This window comes from Zalophus californianus, chromosome 12, assembly GCF_009762305.2.
Source record: "Zalophus californianus isolate mZalCal1 chromosome 12, mZalCal1.pri.v2, whole genome shotgun sequence".
Classification (NCBI taxonomy): Eukaryota; Metazoa; Chordata; class Mammalia; order Carnivora; family Otariidae; genus Zalophus; species Zalophus californianus.
The window spans coordinates 88,172,378-88,190,980 of NC_045606.1; the positions used below are offsets into that span (position 1 = coordinate 88,172,378).

General features: G+C 41.1%; 1 protein-coding gene across 4 annotated transcripts in view; it reads left to right on the forward strand.

The window, feature by feature from the left end:
• Positions 1–18,603, forward strand: part of CALD1 (caldesmon 1) — a 205,677-nt gene that overhangs the window by 85,860 nt on the left and 101,214 nt on the right. For all 4 annotated transcript variants that reach the window (XM_027574494.2, XM_027574493.2, XM_027574497.2 and 1 more), the window contains exon 2: positions 3,410–3,503. The gene's annotated coding sequence lies outside the window, so the exon portion shown is untranslated. The remainder of the gene's footprint in view (positions 1–3,409; positions 3,504–18,603) is intronic.

An 18,603-nucleotide genomic window follows, 5' to 3' on the forward strand; every position in this document is an offset into this window, starting at 1 on the left:
TCAGTATCCATTTGGGAAATGGCATCTTTCCGTGAATACTTGTGGTAGGAATTTTAAGGTAAAATTGTAATCACTTTTTGCAAATTTGTACTGGCAATGTTTTTTCATTTGGGTAACCTAGGAAGGTGCTAGTTTCTGTTTTTCATGCTACCGACTGGCTTTAGCTAGGGATTTTTTGAGGTGTTTAAGAAAATCACTACTCTTGGAGAACTAGAAATCTGATTGAGAGGAGAGAAATTTCTCCTTTCCTTTTTTTTTTAAAGATTTTTATTTATTTATTTGAGAGAGAGAGAATGATAGAAATCATGAGAGGGAGGAGGGTCAGAGGGAGAAGCAGACTCCCTGCTGAGCAGGGAGCCCAATGCGGGACTCGATCCTGGGACTCCAGGATCATGACCTGAGCCGAAGGCAGTCGCTCAACCAACTGAGCCATCCAGGCACCCTCTCCTTTCCTTTTATTACACCTTGATTCTCCCAGAGCGAATGCTTTCATATAAAACCCAAATGGCCCTGCATGCCTGAGCAGACTGTTCAATCAAAGGAGCAATAAATAGCACCTGGCTGTTTGCCACAGCTTGGGAAGGGGGTTGTGGGAGGAAGACAGGCTCACTTGCCTAACACAATACTGCTCTCTCTCCCTTCCCCCCTTCCTTCATCTCAGGTGTTTTCCTTCTTTACCATCCGGTCTAGACTCAGCTTTGCCTACAGAGAATTTCAGTAACTGCCTTTGAGCCAGGTCAGCCAGAATCCATGTGTTGGGCACTGAATTAAAAGCTTAAAGGGGTCCAGTGAATAATAGGCACTCAGGAATCTATTTGAAGTTGCAAAGTAACTAATGGTAGAAAAAGATTTTAAAACAGGGAGTAAGAGCTTCATCAGTTTTGTGGCCCTTCAATTCTAACTTGGAAAATAGAAAGGAAAGTGTATCTGAAGACAAACTCCACTTTGCAGTCACTTTGCCATTCCTCTTGAAAGTTTTTCTTTTCTCTCTTTGCCTCACGAACAAGATAGTTCATGAACATAGACCCAGACACTATAGACCAAAAATAATTTTTCCCACTGGTAACATTTTCTTCCTCTATTTTTCTTTTATTCGTTCCTAAATTTAAAAATAAAAACAGTGAGAGAATTGAATGCAGGGAAAGGAAAACCAGGCATATAAATACTGATCCTGCCAGAGGGTTTGGGGAAGGTACTGTGAACTGTTTTCTCTGCCAATTTAAATGTCTCTCAGTATGTTCAGTTTCAGTCAAGGCACATAACTCTTGCTTTCCTCTAGTCTCTGATGTCTTTGTTGAAGCCCGAGGGTCAAGGATGAGAGGCCTCTGTGGGGACGGTACTATAATCTACATCACATTCCGAATATAGGCAACTTTTTTTAAGGTGCAGATTCCTGGGCACCTCTCTAGAGTATCCCATATATTTTTAAAAGCCCCTCCCCAGAAGATTCTGATGTGCAGCCAGTCTAAGAACACCTATTCTAGGGGTTCAATACACCATAAGCACCATAAGGCCAAGTACCAGGGCTGTTTGTTCATTGTCATATTCCCAGTAGGTTCCTGGCACACAGAGGGCACTCAATCTATATGTGTTTGTAAATTGACTTGTAGGAGCACTCTTTGTAATCAGTTCTCATCTAAACTCCATCCTTAAGTACTCTGCTAATTATTTAGAAGGCAGTTCTTATTTTGGCAGGAAGAAAAGTGGAACAGAGACTGCCTTGAAAGCTAATGAATGTTAATATGCACAAAATTTGGCCTACAGTTTTGGGAAGTTCATCCATGGTTTCCATTCATTCATTCAACAGGTATTTCTTGATGTCCTCCTGCATGCTAGCAGGGGGCTAGGAGCTGTAAGGAACCGGATTATGAAGCAGGCTTAGGCAAGCTTTCCACCTAGGAAATGCCTCACGATTTTATTGTCCCCTTCTCCTCAGGTTTATAGAAAAGACCTCCAAACTTGGACCCACAGAAGAAACGAAATTTAAGTGGGTTTGGGAGCTCTTGTCACCTTCTGGCTTTGTAACCCGGAAGTGTAATTATATGTTTTATCACTCCAAGGACAACATCCTTCAGATGAGGGCCTCCATTCCCAGAATGCTGAGCAAGGAGCTTTAGATGTATGACAGTACAACAGTAAAAGTGTGCACTTGGGACCAGTGGGAAGAGGTGGTAGAGGTTGAGGGAGGGGAGCTACAGATAGCCTGACTGGCCGCTCCAGATTAAGAAAAGGGATGGCACCCAGATTTGCTGACGAACCTGTGAGCACCTCAAGGTTCCCTGATCATTAGTTTGCATAATAGCCTCAGATGGATACAAACCATAAGTAACATGCTAAGCAGCTTTTTGTTTTGTTTTGTTTTTTTACCTGTGAAAACTGAAATGAGAATCTAGGAATCCAGGTTCAGTTTCTAGCAGTGAGATTCCAAGCCAGTGCCTTCACCTCTGTGAGCTTCTGTTTTCTTCCAGTGCTTAGTGGCAAAGGCTGGGGATGGATGAAAGCAAGCTATATTCTTAAGGTCCACTTGAGACCCATTTCTCTACTTGGTTAAAGGCAAACATTAAAAGCGCAAAGTTGCATTTCATACTCATACTCATTAGAAGTCCTTGTTGCATTGTGTTGGGAAAGGTTTAAGGGTATGATGGTGATTTAGTTTCACAGCTGTTATTTCTTTGGTCTTTCTAATGTTTAGTATTTATTGCTGTGTTTCAGGTGCAAGAGATTTAACTCTAGATTATCTACTAGTACATTTCTGTAATTGTAATCCTCCAGACTCTCCTATACCCATTAGTCAAGTTCCTGACCATCACCAACAGAAGACTCTGGACAAAGCAAAGGGCCCAAATGGTCTTTGAGAATCTGAAGCTTGGAAGGATTGTGATTGGGCTTGGAGAAGGGGGTGTCCTTGACTATGTTCTAAAGCCTTTGTCTTTGATTATTGGCATTTGTAGTACTCCCTGTTCTGTATTAACTATACCACCTTCTCCACCCCATTACTTAGAGTAAGTTAGGGATTGACACTGGAATAATTGTGCTCATTTTCTTTAAAATGCAATTGCACAGGGGCGCCTGGGTGGCTCAGTTGTTAAGTGTCTGCCTTCCGCTCAGGTCATGATTCCAGGGTCCTGGGATCGAGCCCCGCATTGGGCTCCCTGCTCAGTGGGAAGTCTGCTTCTCCCTCCCCTACTCCCCCTGCTTGTGTTCCCTCTCTTTCTATGTTTCTCTCTGTCAAATAAATAAATAAAATATTAAAATGCAATTGCACAACATCCGTTGGTGACTTATTTCCCCCTTTAAGGTCCTAACTCACAATAGTACCTGAGGAAGAAATGATATCTTAAAACATATAGTCTACAGTAACTAAAATTCATTCCATTTAATCATGTTTCCATCTTCCTTTTATACCCAGGTATCATTAAAACATTTTAAGATCCTTCAATCAAATTCTACAAGGATTCGTGATCAACCAGAAGGCTCAGAAGTGAACATCTGATTGCTTACCTGTGAGTAGCGTTTATGTGATGGAGGGGGAGGGGAGGCTCTGTTCTTAGCAGTTACACAGCCTCTCTGTGCCTGATTTTTTAAATCCTTGCACCTAAAGATGCACTGTGGGAAGCTAGGCTTTCTGCTATGCTCCTCATAGTTTATTTACCAATTAGTCCATCAAGTTTGGAAGGAATTGTTTTTTTCTGCTTTGTAATTTGATTTTTTGCTTTGTTTTTTCCTGCATATATAACATCTTAAGCAAAACAGTCCCAGATCAATAATAATGAAGTCCTCACTTCCGGCAAAGAATGCTGATGACTTGAGGGAATGGAGAGATGATTAGTCAGTCTTCCCCAGTGAATAAGCTCACCTTTGCACAGACACTGGTGATTTCAGGAACAATAAGTACCATTACTTCCAGTGAACCCTCCTCAGCCGGAAGGAGAACTTCCACCGGAAGGTCTACTGGGGAGCAGAAAGAGGGGATTTCAGAAGGGAGAGGATATGGAAAGTAAAGGAAATTTCACTTGTTCACAGTGTTGCCCAGGTTGGCACCAGTAAGAGGGAAAGTTTTTCAGGAATTCCGCGTGGTTCCCAGACAATTGTTGTTTCCGGATTATATCCCTTGCCCCCGGTAGTAGTTTGCTTGGGTTGCCATAGCAACATACCACAGACCCGGTGGCCTAAACAACAAAAATTTCCCCACAGTTCTGGAGCCTAGAAATCTGAGATCAAGATGTCAGCAGGGTTGGCTTCTCCTGAGGCCTCTCTGCTTGGCTGGCACATGGCTGTCTTCTCCCTGTGTTTTTGCATGGCCATCCTATCGTGTGCACACGTGTTTTGTGTCTCTCTCTGCGTCCAACATTTCCCCTTCTGACAAGGACACCAGTCATATCAGATTAGGGCTCACCCTAATCATCTCATTTTAAGTTAATCCCCTCTTTAAAAACTCAATCTTCAAATACGGTTACATTCTAAAGTACTGGGGGTCAGGACTTGAACATATGAATTCAGGGCACCACAATTCAATCCATAACACCCCATTATCGTTTGTTTCTAATATTCGGATTTTTAGTTTATTGAAGATGCACTTCCTTCTGATTCTTCTTTCCTGAACTTTCATAGCATGGACCTCACTCTCAGAACATTTGGTTATGCTGTGGCGTGTTGTAGTCCTTTGTGTGCAGCTCTCATTTTCCAATAACATGGTATTAGTTTAGAAATTGAAGAGTGTGCCTTTTACATGTCTCACAGCCATAGGGAAGTTTTATATAGTAAGACATTTAATAATATTTATTGAATGAATGAATACATAGATGATTAGATGTAGCCTCTGAACCTACAATTTATTTGCTTTAAGACTATCTCCAAATGATGATTATTAGTGGTCCTTTCTCCTCATTTGCTGCCCTCTACCACAATAAGTGGAAATAAGACTGGAGAGGGGCTGGAAGAAAAATATGATTAGCTGACCCCAGGAGACTTACCTCTCTTCTCAAAAAGGTAGGAGACAGTAAATAGCATGAGCCTGCCCCAGATCCTATCACTCTTCCATGAGAGTGCTGTTCCAGGAGGGAAGGACGATGAATTTAGATTTGGATTTACTGACGTGAGGACTTGTGGGATTTCAAGGGCCTATGCCAGTCTGAAGCTCAGGTGAGAGCTAGAGACAGAGATGTTCCCAGTCATAACCTCTACTTAGGAATTAGAACCATGAGAATTGATGAAGTCATCCAGAGAGATTGTGTGGAGATAGAGAAGGGGTGTTTCCAAAATGCCACCAGAAATTGTACGCAGAAGATTTTCTTGGTAAATAACAGAAGAACCCTCCCATGAAAAAGAAATCCACATGCTACTTCTAATGAGGGGTTGTAAGAACATATATATTAACTAATGTATGTCTATCTATTTCTCTCTCTTCATTTATTTGGATCTATTTTATTTCTTCTTCTGTCCCCTCCTTTGGGTCTATGCCCCAAACCACTCCTGTGGGGCTTGCCCTCCCCAACTTTGCCACCCTCTAGCTAATTGTACCCATGAGCATATGTTTGACTCCCCAAGTTTCTGCCAAGGGGGTCTCACACATCAACTCCTTCCTTTGTGGCCATTCGTTTCATCAACCAATCAGAGCTGATCAGACTGGACAATAGGGGAGCCTGGGATTGGATTCCTCAATATCAAGAGAGACAGAAAGTAGATCCTTCTCGGGGTCAGGGGCATAGACCATCTTGTCTAGACAGCCAGTAAAGAGCTCAGTGGAAGGGAGTGGACCACTTTCACGTTGAACTCCTTCCTTAGTCCATTGAGCCCTGCTGGTTTTCCCCACTCCTCTACCTGTGCTCTCAAGGAGGCTTTGGCAATATTTTTGAGTTTCACAGCCAGGCCAGAATGGGGGCTGGTGGAGCGTGGAGAGGCCATGGGCCATGATGGCCATAACAATCTTCTCTCTAGGCCCCACCAGCAAATGTCATTTCTCCTGGGACTGTGTTTATCCCAGTACTAGTTTTCCTGCTTTCTGTGATCCAAACAAAAGGAGGAAAGATATTTATTCATTTTGTTTATTTTCTGAAGTATTACCTTTCTTCAAGTTCTCCCCTTGCAATTTTTTTCTTTTTCTCTCCTCTCTTAGTTATCTTTCTTTAGCAGAACCTTGATCTTTCCTTGAATTGTCTGATGATCAGTGGAAGAGACTGTCTGAGGTCTGGAAACCTCCTCCTTCTCTGCAAACCCCACCCATGTTCTTTAATGAACTATGAGATACCAGCTTTCTATGTACCCACTTCTACACTTCCCTCTTGGTGTTCTTTGAGTAGCCAGAAAAAGATGCCAGTTTTTATGCAGCTACCCAGGATATCAGCTACCCAGGATATCAGTGACACCTGAAGTCAGGGATTTTTACTCAAATTGTTATTTATGTAACATGAGAAAAGAGAAATTTTGTAGTTAAGAGAAAATAGCTCTATAATCCATGAATGGCCTAGATGGGGTGTTCCAAATGAATGGTGGCCAGTGGCCAGCATAGGTGCCTCCTGACTGTGTTTCATTAATTTCAGTCAGCTACAAGGTTTGGAGAGAGAGATGATTTTCCTATGAGCATGTAAAAGAAGTGCTTTGAGTGGTAAGGCTTTGCCCTTGTTTAAGAACAGCATAAATGGGAGATTTTATAACCACTGTGGGCCAATATTTTTGGAGTCGGTTGAAGCTCCAGATGGAGTGGAAAGAGAAGTTTCTTTTTTTCTTCCTCTTTTCGTGAGTTTTGCAGAACGAGTCTCCCTGGACACCTTTAATAAAGTGCTCAGTCTCTTGTTTAGTTCAAGTGTGCCCAAGCTTGTTATCACAGGATCTGAGGGGGTCTTTCTTAAAACTAAGAATCTTTTCTGTAGAATTCTGGTCGTGGCTCTAGAACCAGCCTCATATGTGAGAATGTCTGGAATCCAGTCCTTCCCCAAGAGTCTCACCTTTAGGAGTCTCCGCGTAGGTCCTTGTCATGAGGTATAAGGAAGAAGATGAGCAATGAGCCCAAGTTTGGTAGGGACTGAAAGGGCAAAAGGAACACAGTCCCATGGTCATCTCAATGTTCTGGAACCCTTCATGTTAGGTGGGGTAGGAGGACATTCCAGCATCGCCCTATGCGGATTTTGTGACTTTGGCCGAGTGATGGCAGTTTCGAGGCCAGGGAATTGCAGCTGGCTTTAAGAGGTGCCTCTGTGGAAGCACACATTCCTGCCTAGCACAGCTCTTGCAGAGGGAGTTGTGCCAGGGTGGACAAGCCAAGATGAAGGCCACAGAGGGCAGGGAGAAACATAGACAGTGGTGCCAAGAGCACTTTCTAGAAGAAAGTCTCTTCTAGAACTCCTTTCCAGATTTTTGTTCCAATGGGTATGAGTAAAGAGAAAAAGAATGATTGTGCTATTTAATAGATTTCAACCAAAATGATCAAAAGTCTTACCTGAGGCTTTAACTATGAGTGGATTTATATATTCCAGGGACATAGATCCAGCTGCTTCTGAACTCTGCTTTGGAATGTTTAACAAAATGCGGTTGTGGACATCTTGCGCTACGTGCAGCCATACTCCAAGAGGATTTACGTAGAACAAGCACTCAGTCAGAGTGGGGACATCTGAAACAGTTTCCTTCCTACCATTCTCTACATCCAGGTCCACCTTAATGCCAAATTAAATCTAGATTTTTTTTTTAATCGACTTTTACTAAGGAAAAGGCAGAGCTGCATTCCCTGACACAGATATTTTAGGCCAAAATTATTACTTGAGCCTTTTTTTTTCCTCCTCCTTTTTGCTAATTCAAAACAAAATGTCTATCATTCACTCTAACAGCAGCGTTTAAGAGCTGGAGACAAATGGAGTCTGAATATTCACGCCAATGTGGTACAAATGAGCTGTGATTTCAGGATGCTGGCTGTTTCTCTGACAGGAGAAAGGAGCAGTTGACTAGTTTAATATCTTTGGCTGAAAACACTTTCTTATAAAGGGATGGAGAAGGCCAACATTAATATTGGGTCCTGTTATTTAATGACCAGAAAGGATATATCATGGAATGGGTCATCCTCAGTCTGGGGAAAGTGTGTTTATCACACCCAGAGGATGCAGAGGGGGGAGAGAATATACACACAGGGTGAGACTGAAGGAAGGAACTCTTCTAAAAACATTTTCTCCAAGTTCTTCAAAGAATTCCTTCCATAAGTATATTATACCCATGATTGTGAATATGATTCCATCGCAGACTTATACCGGTGTGTATAAACATAAAGACATCTGTCGTAATGAGAGACTCTGGGGATATTTCTAACTGCCTCCTTCAGAATGCTGGCTAATGGTTTAGAAATAAAAGATGGAGTTATAAGTTGGGGTTTAAGGGGGAGGCCTGTGACCACCATTAGCACCATCTGTCCCCTTTCTTGTTCCTCAAACACATATATTCAATTACTCATGAATTTGCTGTTTCTACAGTATATCAAACTGGACCCTCTCCATCTCAGATGCTATGTTAGGTCTGGGCTACATTAGCAATTCTAGTGTTCCTTCATTCTCTCCTATAAAATGGACTATTTCTTTATTCAATGCAATGGAAAATTTAGTGAACCCAATAATGCGTTCATTGACGTAAATTATGATTTCCAATACTTTTATTTGTTTTTCATTGGCCTCATCTTAGCAAAGAGTCATAATATTTTAAGTTTCTCTGCACTCTTGTCCACCTTAATGCTTAATTATGTGGTTTATAGGCAAAACATAGCAATGCGCTAGCTATATCTGTAATTCTTTGCTGCAAAGTGCTTTGAAGAATGATGCATAATTGCGCCCAGTATTATTTGTTTCCTAAATTCTGGTTTTCAGGAAACATTTTTTAAAGGGGGACATAACTGTAGTTTCAAAGCAATTGAAAATTAAAAGCAAAGTAAGGGTACTGTGACATTTTTATGGAATGCTCAAAAGACCCTAAGGTGAGAAATCCAAAGTTGATTTGCCATGAAACCAATGGAGCTGAAACTGTAGGGCCCCTCCCTTGGATAAGTCTCTGCCACAACCCTTCTGCCAATGTTTTTTTACATTTAATACTGTATTCTCTTTCTTAAAGAAGGCCTCCCAAATAATCTTCACATCCTACAAATGTGGCTCTGCCCGGAGACCGACACAAACAGATAAACTTAGATGATTGATCCTCACGTTTAAAGCTAATTAAATTTTAAAAAGCAAAGAAATAGCCAAAGTGTGAAGTACTCTATTTTATTTTTTAAAACTTTAGAATGAATTCAGTTTATTTTCTAAAGTAAACCCCACTTAAGTGAAATAATAAATCAGTTTGCCAAAACACAAATGAACATAAACAGGAGATTTCAGGGGCACCTGGGTGGCTCAGTTGGTTGGGCGTCTGTCCTCAGCTCAGGTCATGATCCCAGGGTCTTGGGATCAAGTCCCACATCAGGCTCCCTGTTCAGCGGGGAGCCTGCTTCTCCCTCTGCCCTCCCCTTGCTTGTGCTCTCTCTCTCTCTGTTAAATAAATAAAATCTTTTTAAAAAAAAAAAAAGCACAGGAGATTCATTTTTACTTCACTAATAAGCATCACGTATGAGCTTACCCTAACATGGAGTAGGCCAAGGAAACAGCTCCTACTAAAGGGCATTTTTACAGGAGCATAGATCCTTCCAGGCAATCACACAGTCATTTCATCATCAGGGTTCTTGCCACAGTCTACCTTGTATTATCCACTTCCAAGTCTTTTGAGATGTCACATTGTTCTGTGATTAAAAGCACAAACTCTGGGGCCAGGCTGCCTGGAGATAAATGCCAGCTCTATCATTTCCTAGCTCTGTGACCTTGGAGACATGACTCACCTCTGGGCCTTTTTATCTGTAAAATGGAGACAATACGGATTGTTATGAAGATTTAAATTGATACTTACAAAGTTCTCAGAACCATGCTTGGTACTGAGTAGGTGCCATATAACCATAGGCTAAGTAAATAAACGTCTCCATGTGGACTGTAAGCTTGTATGGGTTCTTTTGTGGGTTTACTCTTGCATCTCCTCACATTGCCTAGCTTGATCAGCCATTAATGAATGGCCCTATACTCAGGGGTCAGACTGGCAACCTGAGCCCCACATTGACCTGTGTATATATGCTTCTCTTGCCCAGCAAGGGTGGGTTTTTTTTGTTTTTGTTTTTGTTTTTGAATTTGAATGCTCTTAGGGGTGCATCCATTCTCCTCCAAGTGGAGGGCACTTCAGGTAATGAGAGGGAGAAAGCAGAGACAAAGGCCCAGAGGCAGAAACAAGGGCTACATTATTGCAGGACTAAGGAGTGTGGCCTGGGCTGTGAGTTGTGTTTTCACGTTGAGGGTGGGGTCGGGAGAGGAGTCCTGTGATGGGTGCAGTGAAGCCATTTCATGGAGGGCCTCTGGGGGTTCCCGAGACGCAGGGTGGTGGCGTGTGGGAGGCAGATCATTCTTCCTCACTAGCCCCCTCAAAACCAAGGCATGTAAACCTCCCAGTCGTCATCCCTCACCAGCTTATTCCCCAAACCAGGAGTCCCACATGGCCAACAGCTTCCCAGACCCATAGGCCGTCACTGAATGGAGACAGTCGTAAACCTATGTTGCTCCTGTTTCCAGTTGAAGGCATCTTTGATTGCTCTTCCTGCTAACAAAGAATATTCAAGTTCAAGTGAAAATAGCCTGTCATTGCTGGGGTCAGTTCAGCCTTTCTGCTATGTAACATCTGTTTTTGAAATTCGGCTGAGACCCTGACTTAAATGCATTTAACTTAAAAAGCAGCAAGAGCACATCTTGTTTTCCTGAATGTCCAGGGGCTGTGTGTCAACAAATAAAAGGTCTGTTTGTGGTATTCAAAGGGGAAAAGCTGGTTGTGAGATGTTCTGCCACTGGGGTAAATTTATTATGGACTGTTCATTTCTTGGAATCATGAACCAAAGTTTGAAAAAACAAAGTGGACCAGCTTTGTTTCAGTCAGCAAATTTTGGCTTAATGGTGGGTGGGAAACGTGCTTTTCTTGTCAGAAGGTCACTGAGCTGGATGGTTTCCAGAAAGATGCCCTCATCCACGCCTCCTACTTTAGCCACGTGAAGTTGATATCTTAAGTGGATTCTCTATGTCTCTATAAATTGTGGCGGACAGCATCTGATTTATCGTTATTTTTATATTACTTACACAGGACCTGAGGTGGGAAAGAAGGGGTGAGATAGTTCAGCATCCTTCAAACCTGACTAGCTACTTTAGTCCTCACCCACTTCTTCAGGAGAGACAAGTAGAGAAAAGTTTGATTCATCAGCACCCGGAAGAGTGTCTGGCACAAAACAGATGTCTGTATATATGTATTTGTTTAATGAGTATAAACTCTGGTCTTAGAAACTCACGTTCTCTTTATGAATGCATGTCTGCATGTGTATTAATATCATTCCAGTTTGAAAAAGCTGTTACTGCCTATGTCCTATTTTAGTCCAAAGAAAAGCATTAGGTCACTCTTGTCGCTCTCTCGGAGCAGTATGTTTTTCCTTTCTAACCCTTATCCCAATTTGTATTTTATTTATTTATTGCCTATCTCTACCATCAGACTATAAAGCCCAGCAAGGGCAGAGTAGTCGTGTTCACAACTTATTTGCCACACCAAGCAAGGTGGCTGGTACACGAATATTACTTCACAATACTTGTTGAATGTTTTTCCTGAGGTTTTCATTGTGATGATGGTTGCAGAGCCTTAACCACTTTTGATTATGTATGAATTTAAATCACAGTGAAGAAGACAATAGGGCTTGTAATGCAGTTGAATATGCAGAGACCTTTTGTGTGATGACACACTCACACTCATTTGACCATACACTCTATTGAAGGCCATGGTGGAATGGGTTAGTCTAACCATCTCTGTTTTCTCAAGTTGAAGTTGTTGAGCCACATCTGCCATTATAGCTGGCCAAGATCAATGTCATAGCACATGGCAATAGTTTAAGGTTTTTTTTTCTCTCTTAAACAGTTATCTCATTCCTGGTGGTATTAATCCATGACTTCAGCCTGATTAGCAATAAATTCTGGCCCACCAAGCTACCTGGTAAAGGCAGTACAAGGATCTGTGGTGAGAAAGAAGATCTTTTCAGTGCCCAATGGACATACAGTTTAATGTGCATATTCATTTGTCTGGTGGTCACTGTAGACCTTTCTTATGGTCAGGCAAGATAGGAACACTTCAGCTTGAGTGGGAACAAAGTAGATTCACTTGCTCCATTTTGCTTTGGCTGTCTGCATAGACAGGGCTGAAATGGGAATGACTTGTGTGTTCCAGAAGCTCTCAAGAGAAACGCTCATTCGTATACTGGAGGTGCAATTCCACAACAATTTCTTGCTTTGTATAGTTGAAAACATTCCCGAAGAAACAAAGTTGGATGTAGAGAAAATAATGGGAGAAAAGAAAAATACTACTCTGAATTCTGAACAATTCTGCTTTACTAGGTTGAGCTGTCTGCCAGCTGACCACAGTGTTGACTACTTGTAATACAGACTTTTGGTAGGCTGCATGTAGTTCTTGGAGCTATTTATATTAGATGGCAGAAACTTAATTATTCCAAAATCGGCAGGACTTGTTTTGTTACTTACGACAAAATTGCTTAGTCATCTTTATACCTAGTATGGACAGCATTGTTTGAGTGTGAAAAACTGGGAAATGCACATGTTCTCCAAAGAGACTTTAGATCAAGTAGAAAAACAAGAAGGTATCATTTTTGCAAGATGCTTAGCAGGTGGTTGCCACATGTTCTAATTGGACAAGGGAGGTGCCTGTTGAGTTGAAGTCCTTGATTACAAGTATTTCTCTGTTTTCCTTGTGGATTTTGTCAGAAGTAAAAACCCGCTGCTGCTGCTTCCTAGATTGTGTTCTCCTCCTGCATTTTGCAAAGCACAGGTTTTCCAGCAAGAGGGTGAGGAACCCTAGAATCAGCTGTCAGAACAGCTTTCTTGCTCTCCGAAACAAACAAGGATGTCCTTTCAAGCTGGTTGTCACCCAGGTCGTCCTTTTGACCCTTTTGGTTTGCATACGTATCTTACCATATTTGAACTACTGCTTTCCAAATGCAGCGCAGATTTATGGAGCTCCAGCAAGGAAGCAGGCAGGCAAAATGAGTCTCTTCCGTGCGTTTTAGGATTTGAGGTGGCGCCGGAGGTCTCCAGGTTTTTCCAGGAATGCCCGTGGCAACCTCACACTCTTCCTGTGACCTGGGCTGGGGCTCCTGAGAGAGATGGTGAGAAAAGATAAAAGTCCTATAGCCAATGGGTAATGACACCAGGCTTGGGAGGGGTGGGTTCCCAAGCAAACATCCAGAACAGTGCCTTATGTTTCTAATTACTGAGCATGGTTAGAGAGCAAAATCAGGCAACACTTTTTTTTTTTTTTAGACTGATGGAAGCATTTAAATCGGCTCTGAATGTCAGTATTTTCTAATTATGATGGAGGAGTGGCAAGGAATCTCCAAAGGCCTTGGCAATTTAGAGAGTTTCAGCCCAACCCTGATTCTCTTCTTTTCTTATTCATCATATGTCTTCTTTGTCCTTCTTTCTCTTTGAACGTCCCAGAACTAGCCTATTCCCTCAGTTACAAATACCTAATATTCCTCCTCCTGAAACCAGAATGTCTTTCTAAGACAAGATTCTTTTCCACTAGAGGAAAACAACCACAGCTACAAATCACCACATAAAATAGAGCTCCATAGTGAACCACCACCACCCCCAAGGTAGTACTAAAAGCTGGCCTGGAGACACACTTGGCCTTTTGAAAATGCCTCAGCCAAGTTCCTCTGTTTACCAGTTAAGTGCAGTGAAAGAAATGCCCTGGAATCCATTCCAATTCAACAAGTATTCAACTTTGCCGACTGTGAGAAAAAATAATCAGTCAAGGGACTGTTTGATCGGCCCCTGAAATACTACTTTGAAGGATCACAAAAATGAGTAATAACCTCAAGGAGATTACCATCTTCTAGGAAAGATAGATATACCTAGAAATTCAAGTACAAGCCATAGACTAAGTGCTCCAATAGAAATAGAATATGGGTATCCGTACAAACCCATGTCAGTGGGTAAGTGGTTCAGGGACCTTGTAGTCTTATGCTAGTCTTAAACCTATACTGTGGGTCATTTCTTATGTGAAAAAAAGTCCAGAACTCTCCAAACTGCAACTACCACTTACATGATTCATGTGAAAGGAAAGAGGAAGCAGTCTAGGCACTTTTCAATTTATTATTTGACTTCTGTGTAGATTTATATGTTTAACTTTTATTATGTCCAAGGGATATCATGAATATGTCCCTTGGTTTGGTTTCAAAGCTTTTCATCTAAGATTATAAACTCCTAGAAGATAGCTTCTACCTTCCTTCATAATTCTAGAACACAATAAATGTATTTGCGGATCATGATGAATAGAATTGAAAATTTCACTAGGGAATGATTAGTCCCCAATTAATAATAGCATGTCCTTCATGTACAAACCTGTTACCACTAGCAAAGCACCTCTAGTGCATAACTTTGAATTGTCTCCCTCAATGTAACTGGGTATGTAGCCTGCCATCCAAACTGTCTCACTGTGCTAATACCCTGGGTCAACGAGATAGCTGGGTCTTAATTTTGGCTCAGGTCATGATCCCAGGGTTGTGAGATTGCTGGATATGTGTCCTGCTTAAGATTCTCTCCTCCCTTTCTCCCCTCCCCAACTAAAAACAACCACCACCACCACCACCACCTAGATCCAGAGCCTTAGCCAGCTATCTTGTTGACATATAAATCTACATATATCTTTAAAACTATCTTTCACTACAGCCCTAAATAGCTGGCCATTTCACCTCTACCTGACTCTTCAATAATAGGGGTTCACACTTTCTCAGCAGCCCTTCCTATTGTTGGATAGTTCTGTTGGGGCAAGGACCCCACCCTTTTACAGCAGAATTAGCTTCTGTTATCAGGCATACAGTTAGAAAACACATTTGTACATTTCTTCTGGCCAAGCTACGCATCTCTGGTCCTCACACAGACACAGGTTGGTAGAGAAGTTCCATCTTTGCCTCAGCATTCACCCCTATGCCTTCTACTTCTCTCTAGAGGCCAAGAGCAGAAGTGGCCCCATGCCTGTTCTGATTTAGTATTAACCTATGTCTTTCAGTGTATTTTCTTTGAGTTTGCCAAGGAAAAGTATTTTAAACTCTGGGGGAAAAGGGCACAGAAGTAATTGTGTTCCACGTTTTCACTTCTCCTCACTCTTCTCAGAATGGTGTAGAGATCATTCTAAATGACAGTGGTGGTTTTCCACTGATGGGCTGTGGTTCAGGACCTGGTGCCAAAGTTGTATACGTCTCAGTCTCCTTTCTTTAAATGGAGGTGAACCTACTTTTCCTACCTGAGCATCAAACAATGATTGCCCTAGAGATCTGAAGTGCTCCAAATGGAGCAGTAGTGTTTGTGATAACACTCTAAGATGCGACCTGAAGTCCCTAAATGTGTTGTCTTCCCAAGTGTTGGAGTCAGTGTACATAAACACCATCACTTCATAAATCTAAAATGCCCAAACTGCCCACTCTTGCTAAGGTGAAGAGAAGCCACAAAGACATTGATTTTAGTCATGTTAAGTCTGTCAGCGTTTTGCAAATGGAGAAATACAAATAAAGAAAAGATAATGATAAAAGACCGAGCAGGAATGGAAAAAAAAAATACAGGCCATAACTTGTTAGTCTGCTCTTAGTGTGGCTTCGTGTTCTGGATTCCACTGACCAGAGAACAGAAACAACTTGAGAAGGTAGACTTCCTCAGGTTGATCCCGTTCATTCTTATTTCTGTGTTGCTGGTCTTGACAAATGTTCCTTGGTGATTGCATGTATTTTTTTTTTCTTAAGTAGCACAGATTTTTGGAGCAAGATGGTGAAGGTTGAGCTAAAGTTAAGTCTAAACTGTATGTTACAATCCATGTGTTTATTTGGTTTTTGAGTCCCAAATGAACCATTCTGTTCAGAAAAGAGCAAAGCAGGTTGATAAATTGAATTTTTTTAAGAAGGACAAAAGTTCATTTTCTACAGTCAGAAAGAAAACACTGCCAGATTTACTGTGTAACTACTGCAAATGTGGGTTTATATAACTTTTGAGATTCATATATAGTCTATTACCAAAGTCTTTAATTCACTTTGTACACACTGATCAGTCAATAAAATATAGAGATGAATCAGCTTGAGTTAGATTTTCCATATTCAGAATGGTAAAATCTAGAATAAAAATCTAATGGTTCAAATCAGCTATAATTCCTGAGTGCCTACTATGTCCCAATAGTGAAGAGATTTTTTAAGCAATGGTTATCTATTCATAAGTGGCCTAAAGCATGAAAATATACAGAAAATATGATATCAATAAAATATTTAAATACTAGTTAGAACAGTTAAGCTGCGGCAAAACAGTACATTTATCAATTACCAAAATAAATGATAGATGTTCGAGGAGAGAGATAATCACTTCTAAGCTAGAGTCCTCAGGAAAGCCATTATGAAAAAGTGAAATCTGAGCCAGGAATTCTTGACTAAATAGAATATGGATATTGAAAAGGGGAGCCCATTCCAGATGGATGTGATGTATGAATTAAAAGTGCAGAGAAAGAAAATTGAATGATGTGGTTGAGAAGCAATAAAATAGTTTTATCTAGGATGCCATGGGACAATGTGCTTGAAAGGAAGGTTAATGCTTTCTAAATTAGAAAATTAGAAGAGATTGTACTTAGATACCATTTACACCTGGAAAGGAGGAAACATGGACATATCATGTTTGATGCATCCGACTTCGATGGATGGGAGAGCAGGCATGGAACCATAGTATTATATGGAATAGGATGAAACCTTGGCCCTTACCTAGTCCAAGCACCTCATTTCAGATTCCTAAGTGTGAGTCCAGGTCACTGTTTACCAAGGGTTTGTGGGGAAAGACAATTGAAGGATTGAAGTGAGTGAAGATCATTTGAAGGGCAGAGGTGAGGAATCTGTTGGGATACGTGACACCCAGGAATCACCCAGCACATGTAGGATGAAGAGAAGCATCACTGAGCCACAGTGAGCACACAGCTGAAATTCACGCAAACCTTTGAGGCAGACAAAACATGGTTCCTGACTGTCAAGCCCTGAATCTCGAGAACAAAAACCAGAAAACAGATGATAGTTGTGATTCAAAATTGAAGATGGGTGTGATAGACCTGGTAGAAGTTTAAAGAAGCAAGAAAGTCTGAAATATAAGTTCCAAGAGGACAGGGACCTTTTCAGTCTCATTCACTGTCATATCCCCAGGGCGTGTGACAGAACTTGGCACCACAGTAAATGCTCAGTAAATGCTTATTGCATATTGATGGTATAAATTTTTTTTTGTGGGGTTTCACTGAATGAGTTGGACCGTAAAATTTGCAGTGGTTAAATAATGGTGACTCGTCATAAAGGATATGTCTAATAATGGTTATGAGTGTTGAAAGATTAGGCTTCCTTGCAATAAAAGAGAAATAATTATCTTGGGGATGAGGTTATAGTGGTCAGAAGAGGAAGGTGTATAATAAGGAAGGTGCAATGCAAGAGAAGAAACTTTAATGTCACAAAGAAAAGTATGCCGTGATGCTGTCCAGAATCTGAGCATCCTGGTTTGTGAGTATTAAAAAGAAGTAACAATAAAATAATAGAGGCTTAATTAATATTTGCAAGGTTTAATTTAATTGAGATCTCTGAGACATGATAATTCTATTATTTAAACCAAATGGGTGTACAATTGAAGAGGCATGGGTAATTTTTAAGATCACCTCTTACCTAAGTTTATATGGTCCAATGAATTAGACCAGAGATCATTGACAGTAGTCTTCTCAGAACTTTCCTGGGGCACTCTCACTTATTTCCTGAAAGGGAAAACAATTCCTAGAAGAAAATAGTGGATTAGTCCAAGAATATTATAAGTGGCTAAGAGCACACACTTCGAAATTCTGTAGAATGGGGATTTTAATAGCTACTTTACAGGTTTATTATGTAGATAAAATAATTTGACATATATTTAAATGGCTCAGCAGCACTATCAAGCCACAAAAAGACATGGAGGAAACTTAAATGCATATTGCTAAGTGTAAAAAGTCAGTCTGAAAAGGCTATATACTGTATGATTTCAACTCTATGACATTTTGGAAAAGGCAAAGTTATTATAGAAACAGTAAAGGGATCAGTGATTGCCAAGGGTTGGGAGAGGGGAGGGAGGGAACAGTGACTACATGGAGAACAGAGCCTGTTTAGGGCAGGGAAACTATTCTGATACTATAATGGTTGATACATGATACAACATCAAGTGTGAAACCTAATGTAATCTATGGATTTTAGTTAATAATAATGTATCAGTATTGGTTCATCAGTTGTAACAAATGTACCGCAGTGCTGCAAGATGTTAATTAGGCTGTATTAATTTTCCAGGGCTGCCATTACAAAGTACCACAAACGGAGGGGCTTAGGACGACATAAGCATTGTCTCACAGTTCTGGAAGCTAGAAATCCGAAATCAAGGTGTCAGCAGGGCTCCCTGTCCCTAAGCTGTTCCATCTCTCTCTCCCAGCTCTGCTCCC